General features: G+C 35.2%; 1 protein-coding gene and 1 non-coding gene across 3 annotated transcripts in view; both read right to left on the bottom strand.

Moving 5' to 3' along the window:
- The window catches only part of LOC106667735 (E3 ubiquitin-protein ligase TRIM9), a 279,184-nt gene that overhangs the window by 249,488 nt on the left and 10,556 nt on the right, over nucleotides 1–19,140 (bottom strand). The window lies entirely within an intron of this gene.
- On the bottom strand, nucleotides 16,476–16,548 carry Trnah-aug. Its single transcript has one exon. It is a non-coding gene; the product is annotated as a tRNA-His (tRNA).

Below are 19,140 nucleotides of genomic sequence, written 5' to 3'. Positions count from 1 at the left end.
AGTTGTTAATGATGGTGTTGGGATGTAACAAAACAGTATAAATGGGTATAGGATGGGACAAAGAATGCTCCCTTGCGGGACGCCGGCGTGGGTCTGTTTTGTCTCTGAGATCTCACATTGCCTCACCTTACTTTGAATCAACGAGCTTTAGCCTCATTTTCTATTGAAAATGAACTGGAAGGCTTATAATATTTTCTATTTTAAAAAAATAACTTGGGATTGCTTCATGCGATATGTGGCATTATGACCTAGTAATTTAGACTTTTTTTGATCATTTTCATCTGGTTGTTGGGGTTCTAGATTTAATTATTTGTTTTTTAATTGTTACATTAATGCAATACATTTTTACCGAACAGGTCTGGCTGTCCTCGTTGAGTTGGTCATTTCAGGTCATTAGAAAGATCCAACACTGAAGAAACGTGTCCTTATCTGACAGACAAAGCCAGCGAGGGTAGACAGACTCATGCGATCGGGAACGTCCAAATTACACGTTTATCACTCTACAGACTCACTAGAGAAATCTCACAATAAAAGAACAATACTTATGTCTCCGTGGGACAATAAACGAGCACCCAAATACCACAGTAGCCAATCAATATGGGCCAGTGACGATCAAAAACCTAAAGAATTTTACCAACATTTATTAGGCTAACGACTAGATCAAATCATAAATACTAACTTATTATAATCAAGGGAAAAAGTTAATGATGATAAACTAATGGGTGGTAATTTGATCAGGTGGCTAGATACTTTCCATCGAAAGTGAAACTTTATCTCACAATACAGTGTTATTTACAATATTATTGCATATTTAAAGTATACAAATTGCACGTACAACAGTTGGTGAACCTATTAACTGAATTTATTTGGCGAAAAACTAAATCGGGTGAATCTCTATAAAAATCCTTTTAATTTTGAAATTGTGAAAAACGTCCTTTTTCCCAAATATTACAATTTGATTTAGTGTGATTTGAAATTCTGCTCTATGATGATTTATTTAAAATCACTTTTTTCTCTACATTGGTATTTCTATAAATCGGAAACAGTTGACGCCTAGTGTTTCGACTTATATGTATTTACGGTTAATTATGACATTTTCAGGATTTGTATTAACTTTAAAATTAGTTACAATTTTTCTACTTTCAGACAGAAAAATCAAATGTAAATATAAATGTTAACTTATTCCTATTGTTAACTAAACAGTTTCGATCAACCTTTTCGATCGGGAAGACGATCGTCATCAATATAGGTAATGGCTATCGATGTTCATTCTCCACCGGGCATCAGAAGAAAAGAATTGTCATCGGAAGACAAAAGAGAGACAAGCCGATTGAATCCCGTTGAAGCAAGACGTCTCATTGGAAATCTCCCTTACATGTGGAGGTTAATTGAGTAATTGCCATCATCACCTATTATTATATCAAGTCATGGGCTTATATAATTTCATTTAAAATTTGATTGTATTTTGTAAAAGTGTAAACAAATAAAGCAAGTACAACTTTTTATTTTTTCACGTTTTATCTACTTTTTATTTCAACCGTTTCCATTTTATTATTCCCTTCATGAATAATAAAAATTGCGCAACTAATTTGCTGTAATTGTGGGCAAGAAAGGATAAGGATGACCTTTTTGGAAGTCACATGAAGATAAAATTATTGGATTGGTGCAAAATTAATGCAGGTTTTACAAATTTGTTTTATTTTCACAGGTGCTTGTCATGTAAACAAAGCTAAAATCTAATTCACGGATTATAATAAATACATTTAACTGTTATCAATTATACATATTTTAATTTGTATTGAATTTTATAAGAGTGAGAACCTGCGAAATTAAATATGACCAAACTAAATTTTCGTATTTGTACGAATTGTAAGTTGGGTGAAGTGCGGCCCAAACCGCGCGTAATATCAATACCCTTTGGGAGGAGGGAGGCATTACTGAATGCACGGTGCAGCGATGGTTTCACAGATTTCATCTTGGATATTCGAAGAGAGGGAAGGTCGCGGTAGATTTCCTTTCTGGACGACGACCAACTATAAACGTTGATTGAAGAAAATTCACATAAGAAAACACGGGAAATTGCGGAAGACCTTAGTGTTGACCACTCAACCGTCGTTCGTCATCTGGAGCAAATCGGTAAAGTAAAGAAGCTCGACACGTGGTTACAGCATGAACAAACCGAAGCCCAAAGAAATCGACGCTTTGAAATTTTTACATCTCTTACATGGAATCATCACGTGCGATGAAAAATGGATTCCGTACGATAACAGTAGGCGTACAGGTCAGTGGTTGGACAAGGATGAAACATCAAAACACTTCCCGAAATCAAATCTGCACCAAAAAATTGTAATGGTAACTGCTGGGGTGGTTCACAATAATTTCCAGAATTATGGTGAAACATCACACAGAGAAATATAGCTTAGAAATTTACAAAATGCAACGTCTTAGTCTAGCATTGCTAAACCGTAAGGGGCCGATTCTTCTTCACGATAACGCCACGATACATATCACAATGCCAACTCTGCTGAAACTTAAGTTCTTTGGATTTTTGCAGTAACCCAATAATTTTAGAAAGCGATAGGAAAACGGACAACCTTGTATGATGATAACCAACTCCAATAAATTATCTGAATGGTATCAAAAGTTGTGTGAATTGATTTTAGAAAAAAGTCTTTAAAATATGCTTTCAAATAATAAAAACGTGTTAGTACCCACTGAAATAAATATCCAGGGATATTACGGCATTAATGCTCTGTTGGGGCTCGTATCTTTAAAGGGAAATTCCTGCTCCCTGACCGCTAATGTCCGATTCAAGTGGTCCCGTGGTAATTTCAACTTGATGGTATTTACTGTAACCACTTGGAAACCCTTTTGTAACCCGGCTCATTGCCTACAGTTAAAACAAAAGAAATTCTATGATTCCAACCTCAACAATTGAACAGTGCAAACGGTTTTAGGATCAAAATTCAACTCACGCTTCATATTTGAGAATGTCGATTTTTAACATGAACTAAAATTCCACGCTACACTACTATCTGTAAAACATTAATGTTCTTAATCAGTTATATACATAAATATAAACATATCGAAGAGTGAATCCTCCCAGGGTATTTCAACGAGGTTATATACGACACGGAGTGCCGGTGTTTTTGGAGGGGGGGGAAAAAGCCATTTGTATATATATATANCCACTGGAGACGAACTCGAGACCTTTATCTAACAGTTTGGAGAGGCGTGACAACGCCTTAACCGGCCATCGACGTACAGTTTAGGTCTTCTTTAAGCTCGGTGAGGCAAAGACTGCGATTTTTTCCTCGTTTCAATGGCAAACTAAAAATCAGAAACGTTGACTATTGATATTCGCCAAAACTTAGAATTTAAACCTTCAAAAACTCTTATAAAGATATTGAGCATTAATTTGTGAACCTATTAGACGTCTTGTGATGTCCAAAATCCTCGAAAAATACTTTTTAAAAAGTTTAATACCCATCTTAGATTCACGTATAATCATTCCTTCTCATCAATTCAGCTTTCGTCCCGATCATTTCAAGATCCAGCAAGGGTTCAGAACCGTTGACACATTTTTTCGTCTACTTAAGAGAACAAAGAATATTGCTACGGTTGCGTTCTTGGATGTAGCCCGACGTTTGTTTTGGTCAGGCACGAAGGAATATTTTATAAACATAACTTTCCACCCACACTTAATTACCTAATCCTATTTAACTGACCGCTGCTTCAGAGTGAGGTGCGGCAACGAATATTCAGATGATATTAGACCTATACAACCCAATATCTTCAGCACCACCTACGTAGATGACAACGCAATTCTGTCTTCTAATCGTTTACCATCAAAGTAACCTCCAACATACAAGAACACCTTGAGTAACATAGATTGGTGTCAAAAGTGGAAGACAAGAATGAAAAAACAGTCTTACCCTCCCACCTTACATCAAAACAAGGCGCTACTGACTTCCACCCATGTCAGATACTTAGAACTATACCTCGCATTTAATCCTCAGCCAGAGGAAAAAACTCAAAAATCAGTCTTGCCCTCCAATGTACGTGAACAACAAGGAGCTACCTACTTCCACTCAAGTCAGATACATAGGATTATTCTTATGAATTGTTACAACTACGACGACTTTACGTATACTGCGACCACTTAGGAGTAGAACTGTAGGGTCCCGCCATATCATCTAGTAGTCAACGCGTTCAATCCTTCCAATCAAAAGTACTCAGTCAGACAAACTGTCAAACTCCATACTACGTTACCAACTCACTATCCATAACCTAAACATTCCTTTTATCAACGAAGTTCCCAATCCCGCTTCCAAAAGTTTCACAGCAAGCTTTTGATCCATCTTAACCGTACTGCTGAAGCCTTATCCACACTTTCCCATCCTGAGAACCTACTACGTCTCCTTAAACGACGATGGCCTCGGACCTCCTTGGCTCTGAACCCCTCATAATGAGAGCTAGCATTGGCTGGATTCTCTTAATACGTGTCCGCCGGGTGTATTGATGGCCATATGCATGCATATTTAACTAATTTAAGTACACATATAAAGTCTCCAAGTAAATTATTTATACCAATGTAAACGATCAGAACAGCCCTTATTAAAAGCCAAGTAAGAACTTTTTCCAACTGACCGTACCCACGCTTACAACTGAAAGAATTGGTCAAAATTACATATCTACTTTTTGTCACTTGTCCTTCCTAAATACTTTTAAATCCTAGATAATGCAGCAAAAAACGGGTTTTCATAGATATGGACATGGGCACCCACTTAGCTCTAAAGCTAAATAGAAAAATTAAATTACAACCTATGGGTTTTTCCAAAAATATTTTGGGCATGGATTTGCTTGGAGACATTTGACGTTGCAGTAATATTTAATTTGGTATCAACTTTTTTTAAATGGAATTTTTTGGAATATTTTTATTATTTAGCTATATATGTTTCTCAGATTGTGTATTACAAGAAGCGCAAGACGGTTTGAAAATTAGATTCAACAGTCGACAATCCATTTTCCTTTCATTTTCTACAACCGCCCTTTTTCCATCTGAAATATATTATATTTTACGTTTTATAACAAACAGGCTGCCTTCAAAACGCTCTTCTGAACCGCCGGAGCGACACCTGCTTTATTTATCTTAATTTTAAGGCATCCAATTTATTTTACCCTTTGAAATACGGTTCAGAGAATTTTCCTTGCCCGATCGCATTTCGCGAGTTGGGCCCGGAAACCTGTTCCCGCGGACCGGGGCCGCAATTTGATTATATAACTCGATAAAACGGTTTCAGAGGACCGGCCCACCTCCAGGCTTCTGTGTAACTGAGTTATAGCTCATAGTACCTGTCACATTGATTTAATAGTGGAAGAATAATAAATAATAATAAAGAATAATAAAATTATACAACCATGCCGGCCACAACGCGGCTGAAAAAATTTCGCCATAATAGCTCTATAAAATGGGAAATAATGAATCGAATTCTAAACCATATGTAGTACATGTTTCATCTTTTAACCTATCAAATGGAGTTAAAATTAGTTCGTCTATTTGCCTACAAATGAAAATTGATGAATGTAGTCGGTTTGTATCTATTGAATAATGAAATTACCGAAAAGGTAAAATCTATAATTACAGTTAAAGCATTTCAAACAATGTCAACCCGAAACCCCTAGATTACCTACTAGATTATTATTAAAAAATATAGTAAAAATATTCAATCTCTTCTAAAACAATTTTGGCAAAAAGGATTAAGCGAGAATGTGGCTGCTAAAGAAATCGAGGCGTACTGGCACATAGAAATGGTCTTCAAGAGAGTATCGATCAGGTCGTTACGCAGAGGTTGACGATGCTGTTTGTTCCAGATTTCATACCAATCCAGCTATGCTACGACTAGAGATATATTGCCCACTATTGTGGATTCAAAGGCCAGTTATCTTGTAAGACTTTGGAATATTGTGCCAAGATCCTAGTGATTTGTGAAAAGACTAAATAGTCAAAAAGCGTAATACGGTGATTTTTGTTACAATCTATGCAAATGGTTTTGACGATTTCTGTCGACCGTAAAGAGGGAGCACTAGAAGATCTGGAAAAAAGTTCATGCTTAGCGTTTCGTAGAACTTCGAAGTTGATTTGCACTTAAAACTTGTTCCAGTTTGCCGGGTTGTTGAATTTCACCATTAAATAGCTTGACAAGAGTTTAACAGCATTAATAAAAACTCTAGAAAAAAGTTCCTTATACACCGAAAGAAGGAAAAAGTCAGGATCTTGCTGAACCCTGCTTGAAGACTTAACATTCAGCAAACTTAATATATTTTTTTCAGTTGATAACGCATTTTTTAATGGATCAAACGAAAACGCGCATAAGTAAGATGCGTTTCCCTTCAAACCAAGAACTTTGGCTTGCAGAACCTAGCAGTAACTATTTTACGATTTAAAAATAGCATGAAAAAAACTGTAATATGTGTTTTTTTAGTGACCAGTTTTTTAATAATTCATGAGTATCGGTCAAGTATAAAAGAGTTTAGAATAAAACATTTTTCATTTTTTTGCCGACGTTTCGACCTTCATCCGGGTCATCTTCAGGGCCTGGGTGAATTACAAAACATTTGTCGATTGGTAAAATTACAAAACAGATGTAAACATGCAAACAAAACATAGTCTAAACATCGGCCAAAAAATGACACAACCTCATTCTTGACCGCTCGTCACGATCCACTTTTATTCACACACCTCCTTATATCCACTTACGGAAAACCATAAATCTGGAATATAATTCTAAATTTCTTTGTTACGTAACCAAAGGAATGGTTTACTATTGGTATTTTTTATTATATTCTATTTTAATGCAATTCATGAATTTGTTACTCAAATGGTTATAACATGAAGGAATTATTTAACAAAGAATCAAAATATAATTATGAACTCAGTTTACAGTCTATAAAAGATAGCTATCAAAAAAACTATGTCAGCTTTAAAATGAGTCAATAAAAGTAGATACCTGTGGGCGAGGAAAATTGTAAGAAATACCAAAACCATACAACCCTAAGAGAAAATAATATTATAAAATAACTACAATATTCACCTTCCAAAACACTATTAAATCAATAGATCGTATCAAAAAAACTAATGTATATAAAATACAAAAAAGAAATCAAGGGAATATATTTAATAAATCCACGAGTTAAGTAACTTGGACCAACAAATGAAAAGAAAATAAAAGAAGGGAACTACTTACTGATAGGGATAAGTCTCTTCCCCAAGAGCTCTGAGTTGTGTGACCGTATTATTAGTTTAAAAGTACATTTATTGGCCTATTTTTCTCTTGGTATCCATTTGGGAAAAAAATATCTTTATTTTGTTAATAGCATTTCCTTTATTATGTGCTCTGATTTCCGGTAAACAAATTATGTATTGTTTATATTGTATTTTTGTTGCTTTTATGTACCAGGGTTGATCGTTCACATCTTAAATTTTCATTAATTTCATGCAAATAATATTAATTGAATTAACTGGGTTTTACATCCGAATGAAAAATAAACATAAAACATTTAATTTGAACCCTATGGTTTTAGAATTTAGAATATCTAATATGTATAAACATATAAGCATACTTCTATATAATTGTTAATATGTAACAGGGCACAGTTTACAAAATTCTTTCAAACTGTTCAATTATGGGAAGGCAATTTAGATGTTGTGTTATATTTTAATAGACAGCTCAAAATAAACCAAGAACGTGCGGTCGACATTTATTGCCCGAAACAATTCTAACGCGCACACGTGCGTCCTTGCATCACTGGTTCCCATCGATGTAGGAAACACCTGGCCGCCCATAAGCTCTGCCTCTTTGTTAGAAGCACACTCAAGCCAACAAGTAAAAAAGCTGAGCCCATACGTCTGATCGTCCTAAGTTAGAAACAGATTTCAGAACGAATTATGATTATCTAACAAAAAAATCCTATTGAGAGGACTAGAACAGAACCGACAAAACATATCTTTTATATGAATATTTACGAAAGTTGACTGGTAGAACTAGGCCTAACTGTAAGGACTGTTAATAATATGTTAATTCTACTCTTATTTATATCGTATATTTATGTACAATACATAAACTGAGGATACTCTTGATAATACAGTACGTGGCGTTGACTAATCACTACAGGATGTAAAAGCAGGTGTACCTGGAGGGAGTGTCCTGGGTCCTATACCGGTATACACACATCAACGTCGAGAAGGAAACGTAACAACAGCTTTTGCGGTCCATAGGTCAATTCTTTTACAATCAGTAGTAAGTAAAACCAGTATGTATCTAGTCAGCTGCAAGTGATTCCGTACAAAAGTGGTTAGGAAAATGGCATATCAACATGAACGAACATAAAATCCGGAGTGTGAGAATCGAGTGAATGAACTCATGTTAAACTGATCTCTTTTTCTGGATCTGTATATTCTAGCTGAGACACAGTTTCTCACTGACGACGACACCGGCAAAATCGACAGCCTAGTAAAGTGATAAGTATCTATTGGCTTAACGTGAGAACAAGAACAGTTTTCTAAACTTTACTACTCCGGAAAGATATGTACATACAAGTCAAATACTAGGTCAAAAACTCAGAAATGACTCTAGACAGTTGATTTGAATGAAAAAAACACATCCAAGCAAAGAGACTAAAAATTAGATTAAAACAGAATATTTTTCAAGACAAAACAAAATATTAATATAAATAAAACCTGCTGGAATTTACAATATACAGTTATCTTCCTGAAAAATTTAATATTGCAAAGTTTCAAAGATTACAAAATGAAGTTCTACCAAACAAGCTTAACGCGCCGTGATGCGTTCGCAATAGCGGCCTATATCGGGGCTTGAACATCGCCGATGCCTCGGCTGAAATTGCAAAGTTTGCAAAAAAAAAATAAACTCCAAGCAAGACTCAAAGACCACCTTAATAGCGGAGCGAGCCCACTCAGCAAAAGAATCCCACCAGGAGGTTAAAAAGGATCAATGGGTACAAACAATTGATTAATTAATCAAATTATTATTACTATTTTAATTTTGTTTTAATTATATCAACCTCTGTATTTGGTGTTACATGGTTGTTTAGAAAGATCACAGCTGTCCATCAGTGAAAGTTGCGTCCTGCCCTTCAACACTTTCTGGCATTATTCCGATATAATCAAACAAACTTTCTACCTTTGAACATACAGATCTTAACTGAAAACATTCAATCATATACTAAATTATCTAGTTTTGTGGATTGGTTTTGCCGCTGTTTGAACAGGGATCAGACAAGAACAAAAATGAACTAATAATATTAAAAGTTTAAACAAGCTTATCGTTCGTCGTCGAAAAAAATATTTCTTATGCTTTATACTTTGAGAAATAGAAATAGTAGAATCGTAAAGGTGAAAACAATTTGTTAATTATCAAAAATGATCAACCTCAAAGGGAACGTTAAATGAAAAATGTCCAGAATAAATTGTAGGACATCAATTATATCTGGGGCTTGCGTAAATTCCAGAAAAAGGAGATTGTAGAAGAAAAGCGGAGAGAATAAGAAAGAGGTGAGAACTGCGGAGTGTTCCCTCCGGGGCAGTACCTTACGTTGACAAACCTCTGTCGAGAGATGCCCTTCACAATTATAATATGTAAATCTCCAAAGAGTAAATTCCTTTGAAAAAGAAATCCTGGCTTAGGTAGGAATGAATTTGGCCCTTTGGCCCCTCTTTGCTTTATCCCATTTAAATACTCGGGCATTATTCCCTTCTGAAGATTTTTGGAATAAAGTCGGCTGCGGAAATAGTGAATAATGCAGCATTCCGATAACCCGGAGCTTGAACAACCACAAGATATTTTCTTCAACCGTTCAGTACGCTTGTCGAAATTTTACTACACAATTATAAGTATTTTTTGGAAAAGCGCCTAATCGGTAAAATTGTAACTATGTCGGATGCATATATAATTTCCTTTATTAACAGTCTCCAATTGTGAAATATTTATAGTATAGAAGTGTAACTGTGATGAAAACTTTTAGATAATTTGGCTTTTGTATGATAATGTACTATTTTTAAACTATATTATAAGATTACAACTATATTATAAGAAATGAACTTCAGAGATGGGATCATCTCTGTGGGATGATAAAATTTTAGTTTCCGTTCAGATTTATTAATTAGCAAAAACACAATAAAACTACTAACAGCCTAAAAGAATTATCAAGATTTTTCATCTGCACGTTTATGTTTCCACAATATATCCATCAAAACAGTTGACATCAAACTTTTAATTCATATTTTTTAACACCAGTATAACCAACCAAATGAAGCGAAACTATTTCCACCATTTTTTCCATATATTCTCTCTTAAAAATGATGAATGGTCTAGTAATATAATTTTTATATTTATTAGCGTGTTGTTTTTTTTGTTTTTACCGTTTTCTCTGCCTAAAGAAAATAACAAAAAGGAAAGGGAAATGGATAGGGGAGAGAAAGAGAAAGAGAGAGAGTAAGAGAGAGAGAGAGAGAGAGAGAGAGAGAGAGAGTGAGAGTGAGAGAGTAAGAGAGACAGAGAGAGAGAGAGAGAGAGACAGACAGAGACAGAGACAGAGACAGAGACAGAGACAGAGAGAGAGAGAGAGGGTGAGAGAGAAGGAGAGGGGGAGGGGTGAGAGAGAGAAGGGGAGGGGGAGGGGAGAGAGAGTGAGGGAGAGAGAAAGGGAGGGAGAGAGAGAAAGAGAGGGAGAGAGGGAGAGAGAGAAGGAGAGGGAGAGGGAGAGAGAGAAAAGGAGAGGGAAAGAGAGATGGAAAGAGAGAGAAAGAATAAGAGAGAGGGAAAGAGAGAGAGAGAGAAACTTCTGAATATTGTAATTGGAACGAAGCCTTGAAATATAGAATTTTGTCTGAAAGAAGTTAAGAAATGTCTAATGCAAAAAGACAACTCCAGCAGCGAGTGAGAGCGCTAATAGACGAAACGATTTTCCTCTTTACTCCCTAATCATTCAAAACCAACTTAGGAGAGTATTTCAGAAGTAAGTGCCCGGCTTAATGTTTGGAAATATCTTCCCAATTAGTGCTTCAAGTGAATCTTCATTGACGAGCATCATGTCCGTCCTGCGATACGACGTTACGAAAACCAGAGGGAAAGAAAGGGTGCCCAGTAATGAGGAAGCATACACGGGCAATTTGCCAACTTATTCGTTCTCATGAAACGACGATATTCAAGGAGCTGACTAATGAGGGGGGGGGGTGTTCTTAAAAGGGTGGAAGCTCCTCTTGAAAAAATACGAGACGTAAGGGAAAACGTACAAACAACATTTAAACAAAAATGTCGAAGCGATTTTAAAACCCTAGAAGTATATGTAATATTACACAATTAAACCCCTTTTTCACAATGAAAATACAACGAAGTTTAGATCCCAGAAAAGAAAGTTGGCTAAGACGTTTATTAGCCCTCGCGTGCTCTGATCTTTTGCAACGAGCTTTAATTTCCGTTGTAGAACCTTTGGACACAAAATAAGCGAAATGAGAAAGTAAGATCACGTGATCTTTTTAATTAAGGTCAAACTTGAAGTGTTCGCGGACGTTGAGTCCTATTGACGAAAAGGGCAATGACATCACAACAAAATTATAATTGTTACTAGAAATAATAGTCACAATAATTTCAGTTATACTTCGCAGCTTTAAAACATGGCATATATGGTACGTGATGAAATATAGAAAGGTTACTTATAAAATATCAATTTAAAAAATTAACTAACGTTCGCTTAACGATTCTCAAATTTGTACATAAAAGCTTCATAGAGTGAGTTTTTAGATTTTTGAAAGTCAAGCTTCTACTTTGATTAACAAAATAAAACAATACTATTGCAAGAAATGGATGTAGTCACTCTCTGCTTATAACGTTACGTCGACATTATTATTATTGCATTTTCCGATAAAAGTGCATATTTTTTGAAACTTCTAAAATTATGATGCGTAATTTTTGATAAAATAAAGATTTCGGTGATCGGAACAAATCCGTTAAAAAAATCCTTAATTATTTTCATGCAATAAACAAAACTATAAAAATATTGTTTTGATTATTCATTTAAAAAACGCCCTCTCATTTTTGAAATTTGTTACAATAGAAAGTTCTTACAATAATGTGGTCACGACAGCGTAAAGTAAACAAAAGGTACAGCTAATCGAGATTGAAAACTAGACCAACAGCTTAGAAAGACTACAATTACGAGAGACAGTTAATCTTTGTTGAATTCCCTTAATGTTTCCGTAAATACCGTATCAGTTGTGTGTCTAGACTCCATAAGCTGTGTGTGGCGAGATAGGGGTAGCGTGGAGCGGACAGACTGCCAAGATAATGAGACATGCTAGGAAACGTGACCGACCGACCAACATCTATCTCCATCCCTTTATCCCAAACTGAACAGCTAATTTCATACAATCTGAATCTCCCTATTGTTCAGTTTGTCATTCGGCTAATATCCAGATCGATAGGATATACGCATAATACCCTGCAGCCTATTATGAACAGGCCAATTATCCTTTAATTCACCGGAGTTGGTTTTTATCACTGACAGATGGTCACTATTCCAGAGCTTTATAATACCGGTAAAAGAAAATTTCCCTGCGTTTCTTTAGGATTCTAATTTCTTTCGCGGGAGTTAATTCATAATGTTTATTCTTAAAAAAATAAATAAATCATTTGTGAACCCATCGATAGATTTGGTGTAAAGGTTTGTCAAACGCGTTCCTCCTTTTCGGCATCTTCAGTGTGAATATGTTAACAAATCGAAACCGACCATTAAATCTATTAAACCTTTGCATTAGTTCATGGTCAATATTGACCTAAAAATAAAATAAAGATGGCGGAAAGCGTGCTTATTAATGTTTATTTGAAAATATTATTTTCCCTTGTTGCTAGTGTAAGTGTACTGCATGCTAATTTATTACTGTACGAATTTATTAATATATGAGATTAATAGTTGAATTTATGGACCAAGTATTTCCTGTATTTGACTACTTGAGTATTGCAGAGGGGAATCTATTTGGTTCCACCGTTACGGATGTTCACCAACTCTTCGTTCGTTTTGATTTTTTTGGTTTATTCCACGTCAGCTGCCTCGCTGTAGGTTTTTCGGCCTTCCCCCAGATACTCTTAAAAGATGCAAGGTGTCTTCCGGGAATTTAAGGTTGCACAATACGAAAGTAATTATGAGGTCCATTCTCCACAGCTGATAATTTAATGTTCGCCCCTCGCTAAAACCAGCGAGATTCCATAAAAACATTTTTGAACTGTTCAATACTTTTGTCCCTGTTCCAACTCCATACGTGCATGTAGTTTGTGTTACAAATTAGTCCGATCCGAGGTCATAATCTCTTAACTATCAACTACCAAATCCATGACATTGGCGGACATTTTAATGTAGAGGTTAATAAAGAGACACTGATGTCCGCCAATGTCATGGATTTGTTTTGTACGATTGTTAGTTATTACACAAACCACAGCACGTATGGATGGGAATATGCCGACCTACGATTTAACATTTTGGGATTGATCATTACAAAATAACAATCGCTATTAATAAAACTTCGCTTCGAAACTGAAACAACAGAGTGAAATTGAATTTCCACCAACCTTTTCGGGTGTTAAAAATAAAACAAGTGTTGAATAAACCGAAAATATAGAATTTATGAAGCGTTTTGACAGCGGGTCGTTTGTATTAATAATGATTGTCTACCCTTTTGTGCTCCTTTACTTTTGTTGTGCCGACGCCCTTTGGAACCCAGGAGGGGACCCAAACAATAATTTTTCAATTGAATTTTAAGCGACAAAGCGCCTTTGACCGGCCCATTATGAGTCAGTTTCCGTCGTGGGAAGACAGGGAATAAAAAAATCACCGTTTATAAGTTTTGTGGTCACGGACCACTGATGATTAGATGTGCATGGAGAAAGTAATCAATCCCAGGTAACGCCTCGTATCTTCAACAACCTCAATTGAAACTCTTTGAAATAAGAACAAGAAATAAAGCAACCAATCCACTTTTAAACGAATTTTAACTATAAATATTCCTATAACATAATAAATATCCAAAAGAAAAAAAACAATCCAGAGGGAGAATTATAATTTGCCGAAGATTGTGAAGACGGTAAACCTCACAAAAGTTTCTAAGAAATGTATACAGAAGAAAATGCGCAATTTAAAGTTCGTGATTTATTTGGAAAACGCAGAAGGCTTAAAAACTTTAGCAAACTTACGACCTTGTGTATTGCCAGTGTATGGAACTTCAACACCGGCAAGCGAGAAATATAATGGTGAGTTCACTGCCTTACCGCCTATTCACCCTGTACTTCATTAAGCTAATTGTAAATGTAAAGAAAACTAAGCTTAAAAACACAGATTAGATGGAAATCTTCACGAAATAATATAAATTTCATCCTTTTTGTTTTATTTGTCATTAAAATTTAGAAAATTTACTCCTTTAATAAACTAGATTATTCGGCTGTCTTTATTCAAAAATATTATTAACGTGTTTAATTATTATTACATTAGAACATTCAAATGGTTAGTAGTTCATTGATTAACGGTTGTCAATATTTTTACTCTGATTAAAACTTATTAAAACAACTGCTCATTTCTTGAAAACTTCTTTTTTAGCTTTATTTGACCACTTTTGAAACACTGAAAGAAATATTAAAAGCACAATTTGAACTATAATTGTTCCCTACAGGGTTTTGAGAAATAACAAGAACTACAGTTGAAATTTGGCATTGTTATGCTATAAAAAACCACTACTTTTAATCGTTCAACCCTTATTTCAACTGCTGTGACTTCATTGTTTTCTGTGTTGATTCATACGAATATTTATCAGTATAAAAAGTAGTTATAAAAATATCGTAAAGTCTGTAAACGTTTTTGTTCGGTTCAATAGTTATATAGGATTTCTAGTATAATTGTGCAAAAGTGAAATTTAAATTGTACGGTTACCAAAACGGGGGATGTCGGTGGTTTAATAGTATTGGCAAATACCCAACTATGCTACCCCAATGAAAAGGATAAAGATCAAACTGGAGTAACAAAAGTAAATGTACACCCTCGATATCCTCCCTTCTTGTGTTTACTAGAGCGCCCAAGGGGAAAGTTAAGGCAGTCCGTGTCGTAGCGATGCGCAGGATACGCTTGCATTCCAATCTACGACCACGGATCAATTTCTTTCGTTATTTTTTTCAACCCCTTGGGAAGGGTTCCGGCACGAGGGCTGTTTGTTTCGTAAACAATGTTGTGCATGGAGCAGCTATAGTAAATATTGATTTTGATGCATGAATATTTATGGGTTTGTATGAACATTAATTATCTTAAAACCTAAGTTAAGTGTATGCCATTAATTATTTCAAGTTACGAGCTTGTACAGAATCTGTCAAAAACTAATTATTGGTGAATTATTGCGTTTACATACATTAAATCAGTTAGAGAAGGTTTTTAATGTCCGTTGTATGGTTAATATTGAGAAATTTGTGAATTCATCGTTGTGTTAGAAAGTGTTGACTCTTGTCGACAGAATGTCAAAGCAGAACAAACAACACGCAAGCGATATCTCGAAAAAGTCCACAAATTCTTCTTTGTGCGATGACATTAGACACCAAAGCGACTGGTGAGTAGAAGGGGGGATGCACACCCGCAATTTACCCCAACCATAATGCAGTTCGGAGGAGGTAGGTGTAATGGTCTGGGCGGGTCCTCCCCTATACATCACTAATGGAAACCTCACGGCAGCACGTTTTCTTGAGAATATCACCGAGGGATATAAATTTGCATAGGATTCCTGGTTGAACGTCCGACCAAGCATCATTCAGCTACCATAGTTGAATCTCCCAACATCGCCTGTGTAAATTATTGCGTTGAACGATGGAAAGATGTAAGTGAATTAAACGGATTTGTAGATTTTTTAAAAAATCACTCCACAGGACAGTGTTGAGTAATCTAATTGTTAAGTGTTGAGTAATCTTAAATTATCGGATTTTTCTTCCACATTTTTGAGACCCTCCCGTCAACCACCGGGAAAATTAAAGACTGGCTCTGTAATAAATTCCTTCCCCTAGCCACCGCCTGATCTTACATCGGCCAAATCAGTTCATCCGTCAAATTGTCCCTTGTGCCGAACCTCATATTTTTAACGCAAAAGTTTATTGGAGCATGTAAGCGATATGGGTTCAGGGGAGAGATATAAATTGCACTAATTTCTCCATAAATCAATATCGGGACGGTAAATAAAAACGAAAATCGCGTCACTGAGCCTCGGTTTATTCAATCGTCTTAAAAATACAATTTATAAGATGGACCATACACTTCCAAGTTGGCAATATTTGTTTTTACCCTTCTTTTCCTACTGTTAATAGTGTAATAATTATGATTCTGAACACAAAGACAAACAATTAATTAAGGTTTTTAGTTGAGATAAAAAAAGTCAGTGTCACGAGCGGGATTCGAACCCACGACCTTCGGCTTCATACGCCGCTACTCTACCACTTGAGCTATCGTGACTTCGACTTTTGTATCTCAACTGAAAACCTTAATTAATTGAATGATATTAATTGGTCCAGCGACCACGAAAAATAGTGAATTTAATTAATACAAAGACAAACTTGAAAAATACAATAGTCTCCTCCTAGAATAGATGTTATATATATTTTTTTACAAAATAATAACGTTGTTTATTTGGTTGGTATCTTGGAGGATTTCATCCATTGATCGACAAATCGAGTTCGCGGAGTCTACCCTACTAAATGGGTACGATTAAGCGAGTGGAAGTTTCTTGGTGAACTGATAGACAATTTTCTGGGTACGTCTAGTCTCCTGCAGATACCAGGTGTGCAACATAAACCAACAAAATATACAACCAAAGAGAAGTGATCAGTGTTGATCAGCCCAAAAAAATATTAATATTTATTATCTAATTATTTCATGAGTTGGCGCAATAATCACGGTCGAGAACTTCAAAAGAAGCCAGAAAAACACAAAAATACATCGACTCTTTATACGTATTTATACATATATTTTATAGGGGCGACCCTCTTGATTAGATTGGCGCAACAATTATCTATATTTTTTGACATTTTTTATATTACCATGAACTAGATTATCTGGATACAAGAAGTCTTTTCAGAATTTTTGTTGCCCTTCGTCGTAGAGAGTTTGTTTTTATCGGTTTTTTGATCTGTGATCCTACTGTATTGTTGTTTAAATTTTAAAATAAGTTAATTGTATATGTATATATATATATATATATATATATATAAGAAATGCAGTGTGATCACATGTACCTGAAAAACTAAAAAAGGAGGATTTTATTGGTTTTTTAGACTTATATGAGATGCTGAGCCCCAAAAAACATAATGTACTTCTGTGCCCAAAACACCATGTTGTTTAATTCCCTATTAAGGTTTAAAGCCCTGAAGATGACAGTATAAAACTGTCGAAAGCTCGGCGAAAACCGTAAGGAAGTTTTCTCTGTTTTAACCTCTTCCGAAGATCCTCTGAAAAGATTTTTTATATTGTATTTTAGACAAAATATCAAGAACGTTGATTTGGTTGGTCTGAGAGAGAGGAGGATTTCATACTGAAATGTTAGACAATTTTCTAGTTCTGTCTATTATTGCTGGACAGTCCCTCAATGTAAGTGGTAAGTGTACTAATAAGTTACATTTATTATCTTATTAGTTCATGAGCGAGTAAAAGAAGTCGATTGGCGCAAGAATAACGATCGTAAACTTCAAAATAATTGAGAAAAAATTCAAATTTAATCCTTCCCATTTCTTATAGATTCGATCCTCCTGAGTGAATTAGCGGAACAATTAAGCTATAATAAAAACCTTGGTGGCGACCCGATTGTGTGAACATATTTATATGCTTAAGTATGTAAGGCCTGTCTGTACGGATGTTTAAATAAAAAATATTTGTTAAAATCTCTAGTGACCGCTAAACTTAAATTAGGTTATCGTTTTAATAGTATGAATGTGTATTTTAATTGACTTAGGGCATTTTAATCACGTGTGAAAACGTTAAACCTTAAAGATAACGGTAATAAAAAATGCGAGATAGACAAAACGCGAACAATAGCTTAGCAGCCAGCTGGGTGAGAGAAAAAAAACTATATATTTTTCTCTAAATATCAAAAATGTTGATTTTATTAGACAGTGAATGGAGAACATCATGTTCAAGTGATTGACAATTTTCTGGGTCCGTCTTTTCTCGCAAGGTTAGAATTCCTTACTGTAGGTTTGGAAGTATACTAAATAAACCAGCCAGCGAGAATACAAAAACAAATAAAAGTGATCGGTGTCGTATGTTTTATATATACTGTACATAATGCAAATTAATATATTTATTATCCAAGACCAATGAGCGGATTAGCGCAAAAATTAAGCTCATAAACCTCGCAACAAGGAAGAAATACTACATAATTTTTTTCTATATTATTTTTATTTGCAAATATATACAACACATATAATTAGCAAAGCTATTGAATATGGTTTCGTGGCGAGAGTCTATCTATCATACCAATTGTTCCGCCGTCAGACATATATGGAAAGGGTAAATAGTTTTATCACTCATACCTGTGATACTCATTATCCAGCCAAATGATTCGTTTAAATCGTCTCGGAGGGTTCGAAGGAAGAGAGAGTTCGTTAGGATAGATTATTTAATAATGGATTAGGGTGAGGAAATAATTTGGAATGGAATTTAGAGTATCGGGATTTGGCAAGGTCTAAGACATAGGGGATGTTAGGGTCGGTGTGAATGGTACGGTTCTTACTTAATATGGAAGGGGGCCATTGAATATTGTACGGAGGTCTTTAGATTGGAAGGATTGAATAAGATATAGGTTGGATTCTTTGCTGTAGGGTTCTAGTCCGGGTACAAAGAATGCAGTATACAGTTGTTTCCCCCCCCCCTTGTAGGTTTAGAACGTCTGCAAGTTTTAATCGATGTGTGGGTATAGTAATATTTTGTTTTCTAATCATGACAACTGTTTGCTAACTGGCATCAAAATTAAACATTGCAATACTTCACAATATCCTAAATACAATGTGCATAATGCGTTTTTAGAAATAATTTTCAAATCAAATATGGTTT

This window comes from Cimex lectularius, unplaced genomic scaffold, assembly GCF_000648675.2.
Source record: "Cimex lectularius strain Harlan isolate CLEC.00 unplaced genomic scaffold, Clec_2.1 scaffold101, whole genome shotgun sequence".
NCBI classification, from domain to species: Eukaryota; Metazoa; Arthropoda; class Insecta; order Hemiptera; family Cimicidae; genus Cimex; species Cimex lectularius.
The sequence above is the reverse complement of the archived record's forward strand: the minus strand, read 5'-3'. Positions and strand labels throughout refer to the sequence as shown.